The sequence below is a fragment of the Microtus ochrogaster genome, linkage group LG3, assembly GCF_000317375.1.
Source record: "Microtus ochrogaster isolate Prairie Vole_2 linkage group LG3, MicOch1.0, whole genome shotgun sequence".
Taxonomy (NCBI): domain Eukaryota; kingdom Metazoa; phylum Chordata; class Mammalia; order Rodentia; family Cricetidae; genus Microtus; species Microtus ochrogaster.
In genome coordinates this window covers 15,031,393-15,043,817 of record NC_022029.1, presented here as the reverse complement: position 1 = coordinate 15,043,817, position 12,425 = coordinate 15,031,393, and positions in this window count along the sequence as shown.

The window sequence follows — 12,425 nt, the reverse complement described above, 5'->3', positions numbered from 1 at the left end:
TGGATTCTCCAGAAGCTCGTCCTTCTAAAGTAAACCTTTCCGAAGATTGAGGGCAGGGATACCATCAACAGTTTGTTGACTGAGGGAAGCCTGGGTGTCTCACAGGAGTCAAGCTATTCCTGTAGTTCGTGAGTATTTCTCAACTCCCTGATACCAAACATACTATCTAGAAAACATCTATACAGGATACTAAAGAGACAGCAAATCCTTCTCTTAGGACTTGAGCATAAGGAGAAAAGCCATGGACGGGGTCAATAGCAAAAGCAAGGAAGATTCATGCTCTTGACAGTCTTCAACCAATCCTGTTTAAATGTTCAAACTTCAACAAGATGACCCAACTTCCAAATGCATGTACACCAAGAAAACAGCTAAGGGCCTTGACACATAAAGGCACCTCCCACAAGAATAAAAATGTTTTAGCTTCATAATAAAGCTAAAACATATCTTTTATTATCATAAGCATGTCAACCCTGAGGTAAGCACTAGGGTGTCACTAGGTTTAAATTGGTTAACTATTATAAGTGGTGTTAAAGCACACAGATGTCCATGTTTTAAAAGACTTTAATCACTATTCTTAATTGAGGGAATACAGTTGTTGCATAGGAAATGTCTATCCCCCTGTGTACTTCATAACCTACTATTACAGTTGAATCTGAAGGGTCTCCTACCATATCTTCTGTTAAAGGGTTGGTCCCCAGCTATTGCAAACTAGGAAGTAGGATATACTCAGAAGAAATGATTTCCTCAATGCTGAATCTTGCCCTGGCCTGCTAACCCACCTGATTGCCTATCTCTGCCTCCTATCCACCTATAAGTGAGAAACTTTGTCCTGCTGCATGCAACTCACCATAATGTTTGACCTTACAACATATGATAATAAATGCAATAGATCCATGTGGGCATGTACTTCTGTACTAATTAATCAAAATTAATCTTTCATTCCTTATATTGCCTTGCTTGGATGTTTTCCACCATGATGAATAGTGTAACATACACACTACATACAATGCACTGATTACTCAGCATTCCCACAATTTATGATTTGATAATCTCTTATATCTCCTTAGAGATTGAAATGTCTTCATGCCAAAAAAACCTATTCCCTTATAAGCAAACATTATAAATCAGGTGCAAGGTAGCAATATCTAAGATCAATAAAGAAAGCAAGGCCTTCAGAGGTGCAGAAGTGGGAAATATTTTTAGAGGAGATGATACCAGAGTCTTAAAAATGAATATTAGGTACAATTGTGGAAAAAAGCAGGAATTCCTGAGGCTTAGGTGCCTTATACCCTAAAACAGTATTTGAGTGAGTGAATGAATGAATAAAGTTATATGTAAAAGGAAGACAATTAGCAAGATTGTTGGAGGTACTGTCAACTAATAGAGAGCCCAGTTTCACCAAATCTATTATATATCAATCAGTTAGAAATGATGCAAAGAGACACAGGCACAAAGACTAATTTTTTTTTTGATTTTCGAGACAGGGTTTCTCTGTAGCTTTTGGTTCCTGTCCTGGAACTAGCTCTTGTATACCAGGCTGGCCTCAAACTCACAAAGATCCACCTGCCTCTGCCTCCCGACTGTTGGGATTAAAGGCGTGTGCCAACACCACCCAGCTAAGACTAAATATTTTTAAATTATCATGTGAACTCAATAGAACTCCTTACTGGTACTCCAGAAAACACACTACCTTCAATTCAGCTCTCAGGTGCTCTGATGAGAAATTGCCTTTGTAATCCCATGGAAGGAAATCAGAATCAGAAAGGAGTAGTCCACACCAGTTTAATGAAGGTGTGTACAAACAGCTTAAAAGCCTTTAGTCTTGTAGTCAATCTCATCCTACCTCATATTAGAAAAACAGATCCATTCTCAAGTCTTGTCATCACTGGTAAGAAGTGACCATTTTCTGGATAGGTACCACATACCAAATTAAATCAAGAACAAATAAAAATTTTGAATAGATTTGTAAGATTTGTAACCACTAAAAATAAGTAAAAGCAGCCATCAAAGTCTCCCCCCCCCCCAAAAAAAAGAAGGCCGGGGCCAGACCAGACAGTTTAGCTCAGAAGTTTATCAGAATTTCAAGGAAGAGCTAATATCAATACTTCTCAATTTATTCTATATAATAGAAACAGAAGGGACATTGCCAAACTCTTTTTATGCGGCTACAGTTACCCACACAAAGACAGAAATAAGAAAAAGAATTAAAAGAATTATAGATCAATCTCCCTCATGAACACTGATGCAGAGATACTCAATAAAATACTGGCAAACCAAATCCAAGAACACATTAGAAAAATCATCCACCATGATCAAGTTGGCTTTATCCCAGAGATGTAGGGATGGTTCAATCAATGAAAATCTGCCAACATAATCCATCAGATAAACAAACTGAAAGAAAAAAGAAAACATGACCATCTCATTAGATGCTGAAAAAAATCTCGACAAAATTCAACATCCCTTCATAAAAAACATCTTGGAGAGAGAAGGAATACATGGAACATACCTAAATATAATAAAGGCTTATATACAACAAACCAATGGCCAACATCAAACTAAATGGAGAGAAACTCAAAGTGATTCAACTAGAATCAGGAACAAGACAAAGTTGTCCACTCTCTCTGTATCTATTCAAATAGAACTTGTAGTTGTAGCTAGAGCAATAAGACAACAAAAGGAAATCAAGGGGATGCAAATTGGAAAGGAAGAAGTCGCAATTTTCTCTATTTCTTTGTCATAAAGCCTGTGTGTCTAACAGTGTCCCAAATGGGAACAAAATGGGGGAAACTAATGCATTATAAACTAAAATAGTTTCCCCTTCATGTGTGATAAAGAATCCAACATGAAGATGATCTTCTGGTGCAGCCAACTCCTCTTCTCCCCTATTGTATTTATTTACTCCCAACCTAAGTCTAAACAGACCTACAGGAGATGATTCTTGTGATTTTATTTTAAATAGCATTTTTTAACAAAGGTATAATTTTACAGAACAAAAGGCAAACTCTGAATTGCTGATCCATACATAACAGGGACAAGCCACTAAAATACTCTACTGAGTAAAGAGAGCAGACACGAAGGAAGAGAATGGCACTGTGCATTTATGCAATGTTCAGAAAGCACGAACACTGATGTATGGTGATATTTGTTTTTAATTGAGGTTATCTAAACTTCCTTCTCCGTGAAGACATCAGTGACTATTCATTTGGTTTAATTTGCAGGAGAATCATTCCTTCTTTAAATGCATACTTGACATGACCTCACAATTGCCACGTAAAGTAATAATACAGAAAATGGATTGTACTCAAGGCTAATATTCAGTCTCTCCTACTACTTATGTCAGAAACTGCAAAATCAAAGATTTCTTGTAGAATATATATCACAATATCCTACAGAGGCTTCATTGCACAGATGGGAGCACAGAGGTTAAGCAGAAATCAACACCTACAAAGACTCAGTCTGTCTTCCAAGTCCTAATTCTCGTTATCTCATTTAAAACCCCCAACCCAGTCTTGCTGGGTACAGTACTTATGACTTCATAAGTTCCCCTGACTTCCTATTTGGATCACTATGAATTTCATAGAAGAACAGTTTATTTAAGAAAGAATCCAGACATGTATAAGATATGTCTATTTTCAGGAGGTCCCATTTATTAATTGTTTCTCTCTGTGTCTGTGCTGCTAGGATTATATTTAGGAAGTGATTCCCTGTGCCAATGCATTCAAGTGTACTTCCCACTTTTTCTTCTATAAAGTTCAGTGTGGCTGGCTATATGTTGAGGTCTTTGATCCATTTGGACTTGAGTTTTGTGCATGGTGATAGATATTTTCATTCTTCTATATGTTGATATCCAGTTATGACAGCACCACTTGTGAAATATGCTTTCTTTTTTCCATTTGATATTTTTTGCTTCTTTATCAAAGATCAGGTGTTCAAAGATGTGTGGATTGATATCCAGGTCTTCTATTTGGTTCCACTAGTCCTCCTGTCTGTTTTTATGCCAATACCAGGCTGTTTTCAGTTTTGTAGCTCTGTAGTAGAGTTTGAAGTCAGGGATTGTGATGCCTCCAGAAGTTCTTTTATTGTACAGGATTGTTTTGGCTATCGTGGGTTTTTTGCTTTTCCATGTGTAGTTGAGTACCGTTCTTTTGAGGTCTTTGAAGAATTTTGCTGGGATTTTGATGGGCATTGCATTCAATCTCTAGATTGCTTTTTGTAAGATTGCCTACTTTACTATGTTAATTCTGCCTACCCAAGCATGAAAGATCTTTTCACTTTCTGGTGTCTTCTTCAATTTCTTTCTTCAAAGATTTAAATTTCTTGTCATACAAGTCTTCCACTTGTTTGTTTAGAGTTACTATACTTTATTCTATTTGTGGCTATTGTGAATGGTGTTGATTCTCCAATTTCTTCCCCAGCCCTTTTATCATCTGTATACAGGAGGGCTATTTAGTTTTTTAGGTAATCTTGTGTCCTGCTACATTGATGAAAGTGTTTATGAGTTGTAGAAGTTCCCTGGTAGAATCTTTGGGATCACTTATGAAAACTATCATATCATCAGCAAACAGTGAGAGTTTGACTTCTTCTTTTCCAATTTGTATCCACATGATCTCCCTTTGGTGTCTTATTGCTCTAGCTAGGATCTCAAGAACTATATTGAATAGATACGGAGAGAGTGGACAACTTTGTCTTGTTCCTGATTTCAGTGTAATCGCAGGGAGTTTCTCTTCATTTAGTTTGATGTTGGCTGTTGAATTGCTGAATATTGCCTTAATTTTGTTTAGATATGTTCCTTGTATCCCTGCTCTTTCCAAGTCCTTTATCATGAAGGGATGTTGTATTTTGTCAAATGCTTTTTTGGCATCTAATGAGATGATCATGTTTTTTTTTTTTTATTTTTCATCTTGTTTATATGGTGGATTATGTTGACAGATTTCTGTATGTTGGACCATCCCTGCATCTGTGGGATGAAGCTGACTTGATCACGGTGGATGATGTTTCTGATGTGTTCTTGGATTTTATTTGCTAGTATTTTATTTAGTATTTTTGCATCAATGTTCATGAGAGAAATTGGACTGTAATACTCTAAAGCTTCTGTAAAGCTAAGGACATGGTCAACAAGACAAAACAACAGCCTACAGAATGGAAAAAGATCAGAGGTCTGATCTCCAAATTTACAAAGAACTCAAGAAATTAGATATTAAAAGATCACATAATCCAATAAATAAATGGAGTACAGACCTAAACAGAGAACTCTCAACAGAGGAATCTAAAATTGCTGAAAGACACTTAAGGAAATATTTAACATCCTTAGTCATCAGAGAAATGCAAATCAAAACAACTCTGAGATTCCACCCTACACCTGTAAGAATGGCCAAGATCAAAAACACTGATGACAGCTTATGCTGGAGAGGTTGTTGGGTAAAGGAAACACTTCTGCATTGCTGGTAGGAATGCAAGTGGGAACAGCCCCTTTAGATGTCAGTGTGATGATTTCTCAGAAAATTAGGAAACAACATTCCTCAAGACCCAGTAATACCACCTTGGGATATATATCCAAAGGATGCTCAATTGTGCCACACGGACATGTGCTCAACTATGTTCATAGCAGCTTTGTTTGTCATAGCCAGAACCTGGAAACAATCTAAATGCCCCTCGATCGAAAGAGGGATAAGAAAAATGTGGTACATTTACACAATGGAGTACTACACAGCAGAAAAAAATAACAGCAGCTTGAATTTTTCAGGAAAATGAATGGAGCTAGAAAAGATTTTGAGTGAGGTAACCCAGACACACAAAGACACATGTACTCACTCATAGGTGGTTTTTAAACATAAAGCAAAGAAAGCCAGCCTACAAACCACAATCCCAGATAACTAAGACAACAATGAGGACATTAAGAGAGATTTAGGCTACATGGGAAGTAGAAGGTAGAAAAAGAAAAGATCTCCTGAGTAAATTGGAAGCATGGGGACCTTTGAGGAGGGTTGAATGGGGAGGGGAGAGTTAGGAAGGAGAGTAAAGAAAAATGTAGAGCCCAATAAATATCAGTAAAAAATGTATAAAATAGAAATGTCTATTTTCTTCATCTATATTTACTTAGAACAATGGTCCACCATCTTACTGCTGTAACTCTTTAGTGACCTCCAACTATAAAACTATTTTCATTTCTACAACACAACTGTCATTTTACTGCTGTTATGATTTGTAATGTAAATATTTTGAAAGGTAAAGTTTTGCCAAAGGGGTTGCAGTCCACAGGTTAAGAACCATTGATGTAGAATCTTGCCACCTAAGGGAAATCCTTACAAACACTGAAGTAGAAAGACTCGGAACTGAATTCCCATTTAATTTGAGTGTTCCTGCTTAGAGTAATTTGTGTTTCCTATAATGCAGGTTTAAAGCCAAATCAAATGGCACAGATACTTATCCAGGGTGCAAAGCCAATTTGAAATCTGTACCATGGAAAGTTATTGACACCGCAATATAAAAATCTCAGCTACTGCATTCATTCTTTTAAGATTTTATTTTAAACTAAGCACAGACCTTCCACTTAGCTGGCTATATATGCCATCCTCTTAAGGTATACGCCCTCATGTCTACCACCTTGCTTCTATCTAGCCCCTACCTGTATCCCTAGCTAATGAATATTTGACCTGCATGTCATTTGAAAATTCTTACATGAATTCTTCTAGTGTCATGTGTTAGAAGGTTCTTCTTCAGTATTTCCATTCACTATTTGTCATTATAAGTCTTATCTCTTTCCAACATATTTAAGGTCAGAAGTTAAGTCTTATAATACTAAGCCTCAGTTTTCTCCCTTGTAAAATGGGGATAACATGAATCTCTTCGAGTGGTGCCACATAGTATGTGTGGTTAATTGAAGTTCATTTGTCCCAGTACCTGTACTATTTCCATTTTAGTAAATGGAACCATTTAATCCCTTCTCAGCTTGTATGCTTCATTAAATATATTATTCACTATAAGGATAATACTGAATGATTTGCCTCAAAAAATGGGAAGAAAACCATTTCCCAGAAAGGATACTAATATTGATAGTATTGCATTAAAAACTTATTGTATTTACAGATGTTGAAATATGGAAGAACTGATACTTATATTCTTAAATTTAGGAAATACTAATTGAATGAATCAATATTTTTCCACATTAACCTCTACAGAGGTCACCAAAATTGAAGGCTGTCTGACTCCCTAGAGTTTGAAATGCTGCTGATGCCAAGCATATGGAGTTAGTGAGGCCACTGCTCACTCCTGGTCTTTATTCAAGTGAGTCTCTCATTTATTATTCCACCACACGGAATAATTTCTCAGGGCATTCAGCACTGTCTTAGAAGACTGGGTTAAAAATCTTTGAATGTATATTACTGGGATAGAAGTTCTGGCTTTGCCAACCCCTGGAGACATGAAGAAACAAATGTGATCATTCTGAAGAGGACCAGGCTGTTGTTGGAGAATGAGCATTCTCTACTATCCAAGAGGAGTTACTTTTATATCTGGTTCCACAAATAGAGTCTACCAACTCATTTTGCTTGCAGTAAAACTGAAATACTATGGCTAATTATTTTTATCACCAACCCTCATCTTCTCAGGCTCATGGCTCAGTGAATAGATATATTTTTCAAAAATCAATATTTAATAAAGTTATCAGACTCAATGTCCTAAATTGTGTCTCCTTACTCTTGCCTTCTTCACTGAGAAAAGGAACTGTTGCTTACTGTTGCTCACTCAAAGGTGGGTCCTTACTTTAGAAACAAAGATTTTCTTCTAGCAACTGGCTCTCCTATATTCTAAACAGGCTTTCTTTTTGTTCTAAAATAATAACCATTTCCAATTTCCAACAGCAAGATGAAGAATTGTTTAGTTACTCTTTTGCAAATGTACCCCAAGTTATGCAGAACACCATACCCATTGGATCCTTCCCTACCATTCTTTTAAGCCAACTCAAGTGACTTGTAAAGCAAAAACCTTAAGACTTCGAAGAGACACAGTTGTCTCTTATAGCATCAGTTACTACTACACATTTATACCAAAAATGCTTATGAAAATCCCAACTCAAGATGTAAGACTTTGCTATTTTTTTAATTTATGAAATTATAATTAACATGATTTCCTTCTTCCCTTTCCTTCCTCCAAACCTTCCCATATTTACTTCCTTGTTCTCTTTCAAATCTTTGATCTCTTTTTAAATTAATTATTGCTACCTATGTTTACACAAACACTTTATATTCATAAATATACAAACACAAACTGATCAGAGTTTTAAAAGAATGAATTTTTAGGAAAAATATGCAAAGAAAAAATGATTAAAAAGCACTCTGATAGTATTCTGTACTTGAACTACCTCTACTTTGAACATTTTACTTTAGCAAAATAACACTTATAAAGACACAGAAGCCATTTCACGCAGTAGAATCAAACATAAGTGTGACTAAGTCTCTAGGGAAAGAGTGGGAACACTACATTTTATAATAGACCATGGACTTTCGAGTTATGCCTTTGTCATTTGTCACGCAGAAGATACCATGAGTCAAATGACAACAGTAATAAGGATAATGACAGCAATTGGTATGTTGCTGTCACTTGTCCTATGACAGGAGGTGGTGTGAGAGGTCCTTTTGCCCATGTGCAGCTTTCATTGGTTAATGAATAGAGAAATTTCCCTGGCCTGTTAATAGGGCAAAACTTAGGTAGGCATGGAAGATGGAACTGAATTCTGGGAGGAAGAAAGCAGAGTCAGAGAGATGCCATGGATCTGCCACCAGAGTAAGACCTGCTACTGAAACTTAGCTGGTAAGCCACTGTCACGTGGTGATACACAGATTAATAGAAATGGGTTAAACTAAGATGTAAGAATTAGCCAATGAGAAGTTAGAGCTAATGGGCCACGTGTTGTTTTAATTATTATAGTTTTTGTGTGATTATTTCAGTTCTGGGTGGCTGAGGATTAACAAGCAGCCCTCCCCTTTCAACAAGGGGGTATGGGAATTATTTTAGATGAGATATATTATTGAGCATAACAATATCTCTATAAGAAGTATCCTGTTTTGAAGATGGTACAAGAACTAACTTGCCAGAATCATTGTGTTAGTGTCAAGGTGAATTTCCAAACCTTGAGAGGCTCCGTATGTGACCACTAGATCTCCTTTCTTGTGACTTCTATAGTACCATGGCAGAGACCACACTGAAATGTTGTTATTGGGAAGGTGAAGATAAGATACAAAAATGGTTTGGAGGGCAGCTTGCAGACTTGAAGAGTAACTACATCAATGAAGTAAACTAGCCTTTACCTGCTTGCTATGCTAGGAAACTATTCTGATTCTGTTAAACTCCCTATGTATTCAGTTCCATGGAGAAGATAGTAAGGGTAAATTCAGGTGGTAAGAGATTGATTTATTCTTACGTTTAGTCTTTACTAACAGTTGATCAGCATAGTTTATTTTATAATTATGTCCTTTCATCTCACCACTGACTATAATCTTGTGAGTGACTTAATTCTGCAAGTTTATTTTTCAGCTACTAAATGACACATTGTGAGTTTTAAACATGTAGCAACATTTAAGAAAGTGATAGGCATGAAGAAATTGTTTAATAAATAACAAATGATTATAATTGCAATCTACCACCACTTTCACAGGATAGGAGATTTCCATTTTGGACAATTTCTTCACAGGCATTTGATTTCCATGAAATTAGAAAAGTGACCTCAAGATCAAGAAATCACACCACATAGGACATAGGAGTTTCTCTTTCAGTGTCACAGCTGACTGTGAATAAAAATTTACTAGGCAAAGATGGCATTAACTTCAACTTCAAATATTGATTGTTCAGTTGCTACCTGACTGAACATGGACATTTCTCTCCATATTTTAGACCATCTTTTCGATATATTTAATTCTGCCTTCTAAGTGAATGGGGACATTGTGTTTTGATTTTGCTATTTAAAATCCCATCAAAGTATCTCTCAGAAATGACTAATTTTCATCTTAAATAGTTTTAAAATGAGGCCAAATTATTGGATTTTCTTTTAAATTTTTAGGCTTTAAAATGTCTTTCAAGATGCTTTGAATACATTTAGCCTATTTTGTGGAAAATGTCATTTAAAAGGTGAGACTTCGAGCTAAAATCATTTTGTAATAAAATTCCATATATGCAATCAAAGGTGTATGTAAACTAGAAGAACGTAATTTATAGATACTAATTTAGACACAGATTAAAAAATACTCAATGTACATCATGAAGTTGGGGATACAGTTCAACATAGTAACACATACATACTGTAACATATTACTTGAAAAGTACGGAATTTCAAAATTAGGTTTGTTGTTTTGTTATCAATTGCTTGTACATTATCAATCATAATTAAATGACTATTGGTCATCTTTCCTGGGAGGAAAAACATCCTAAAACATGAAAATTTGTATTAAGTTAGGTTTTATTTTGTCTTAGAACTGAGAATTTAGAGCTCAATATTTTAAAATGTTATAGTTGTTATATGGTAAAGCTTGAAGCCTGTCTAACCAGGAATACAGTATCAATAGAAGTTCTTTTAAATCTATGCAAGCATTAACTACCACTTGATTTAATAATATACACTTTATATAAATCATAAATGAGCTCACTAGTATATGATCTCTTAGTCTTTCAAAGCACATTAAAAACTAACATTTGACCTCACAGAAAATGTAGCTTAGTTTTTTCAATTACCTATGACACATAAATGAGACATGCCTCCAACACTATTATCAGTTTTACTTCAATTTTTAATTAAGAAAAAGTGTTAGTTTTACTTCCATACAACCAAGCTTCTCCATTTTTATGACTTATTACCAAATAATATCTCTAAAGGCATCTTATACACATACTAGTAAAGTATTTATTCATTTTCTTAATTTGGAACCTATCTTGACATTTTCCTTCATTTTTGAAGAATTGTTTCACTGAATGCAGAATTTGCTATTCATGGTATTTCCTGTCTTTCATCACTGGCCCCTGGCTTCCATAGCTTCTAAAGAAAAATTAGCAACATTTGAGTGATTGGACTCCATTCCATAACTTATATTTCTCTGATTCCAAACTTTTCTCTTTCATTTTCAATAATCTCACTTTGGATTCTCATGGTTGTGCTTTATTTGAAGATATTCTGTTCAAATTTGCTGAACTTATTGAATTATCAATGTATGGCTGCTATTTCTTTCAAAAGAAAACCAAGCCTGCCCTTTCTGTCATCTCTTAGACAAGTGCCTATCGCAGATCTGAGATGAGTTATTTCCCACAGTAATGAGGCTCTATTCATGCTTCTCTTGAGTTTTGCTTCTTAAAATCTTATGTTCTTCAGATTGGACATTTACAACTTCACCAACTCTGAAGTTCGCTGTCTCTGTTCCCATCACATTCAGTCTTCTGCTAAAATTGTTCATTGACCATTGTAACTTTAGATATCATATTTTGTGGCATAATTTTCATCATGTTATTTCTTTTCATTAGCAGTGTTGACATGCAGATAGTGAATTTTTGGTCATTTCACTTTTCATTATCTTCTCTGAACCCTTATTTTGCCAGCTGACAGTCCTCTTTTTCCAAGCAAGCCCCTCTTTGATGTCTTTCCTCTTTCTCTCTGACTTTAATTGTATTTGCTTGTATGAGCAAAAGTGTTTTGTGTTTTTTTTGAAATACTGGCAAATTCTTAGCTCAGACAACAGAAAGAAATAGAACTACCCAGAGCTCTAGAAAATATCCATACTCTCAATTCAAAATATTGAACAGGCATCCAAAATATCTTCACCATAAGAATGTAGAGTTGCAAAATATATAACTTTTCATCTATCATACAATATGAATATGCTTTTAACAAACAGGTCATAAATCCAAGACATGAAGAATTATTTCAGTAAGTATTTAAATATAAAATTGTGATGTTTAATATTGGCAATTGGGTAGAACTACATAGGAGACAAAAATTTGGGCATTGTTATGAATAAACACTGATTTGATTGAAGTGGGGATACTCCCCCTAAATGAAGATGGTACTATTCTATGGGTTGGGATCCCAGAGTGAATATAGAAGGGGAAGCAATCTGAGCATCAACATTAATCTATCTCTAATACTTCTTACTTCCTTTAATCAAATAATTGGTTGATTGATATATTTTATGTGCTTTAGTGTTTTTCCTACATGCCTACTATGTGACTGTGCACCACATGTGTGCTTTATGACCATGGATGTCGTAAGAGGGCATTGCATTCCCTGGGACTGGAGTTACAAATAGTTGTGAACTTTCATGGGGGAGTTGGGAATTGAACCAGGGTCATCTGGAAGAGCATTCAGTTTTGTTAGTTGATGAGCTATCTCTCCAGCCCCTACCTCTGTTTCTTTTTTTTTTTTTTTTTGGTTTTTCGAGACAGGGTTT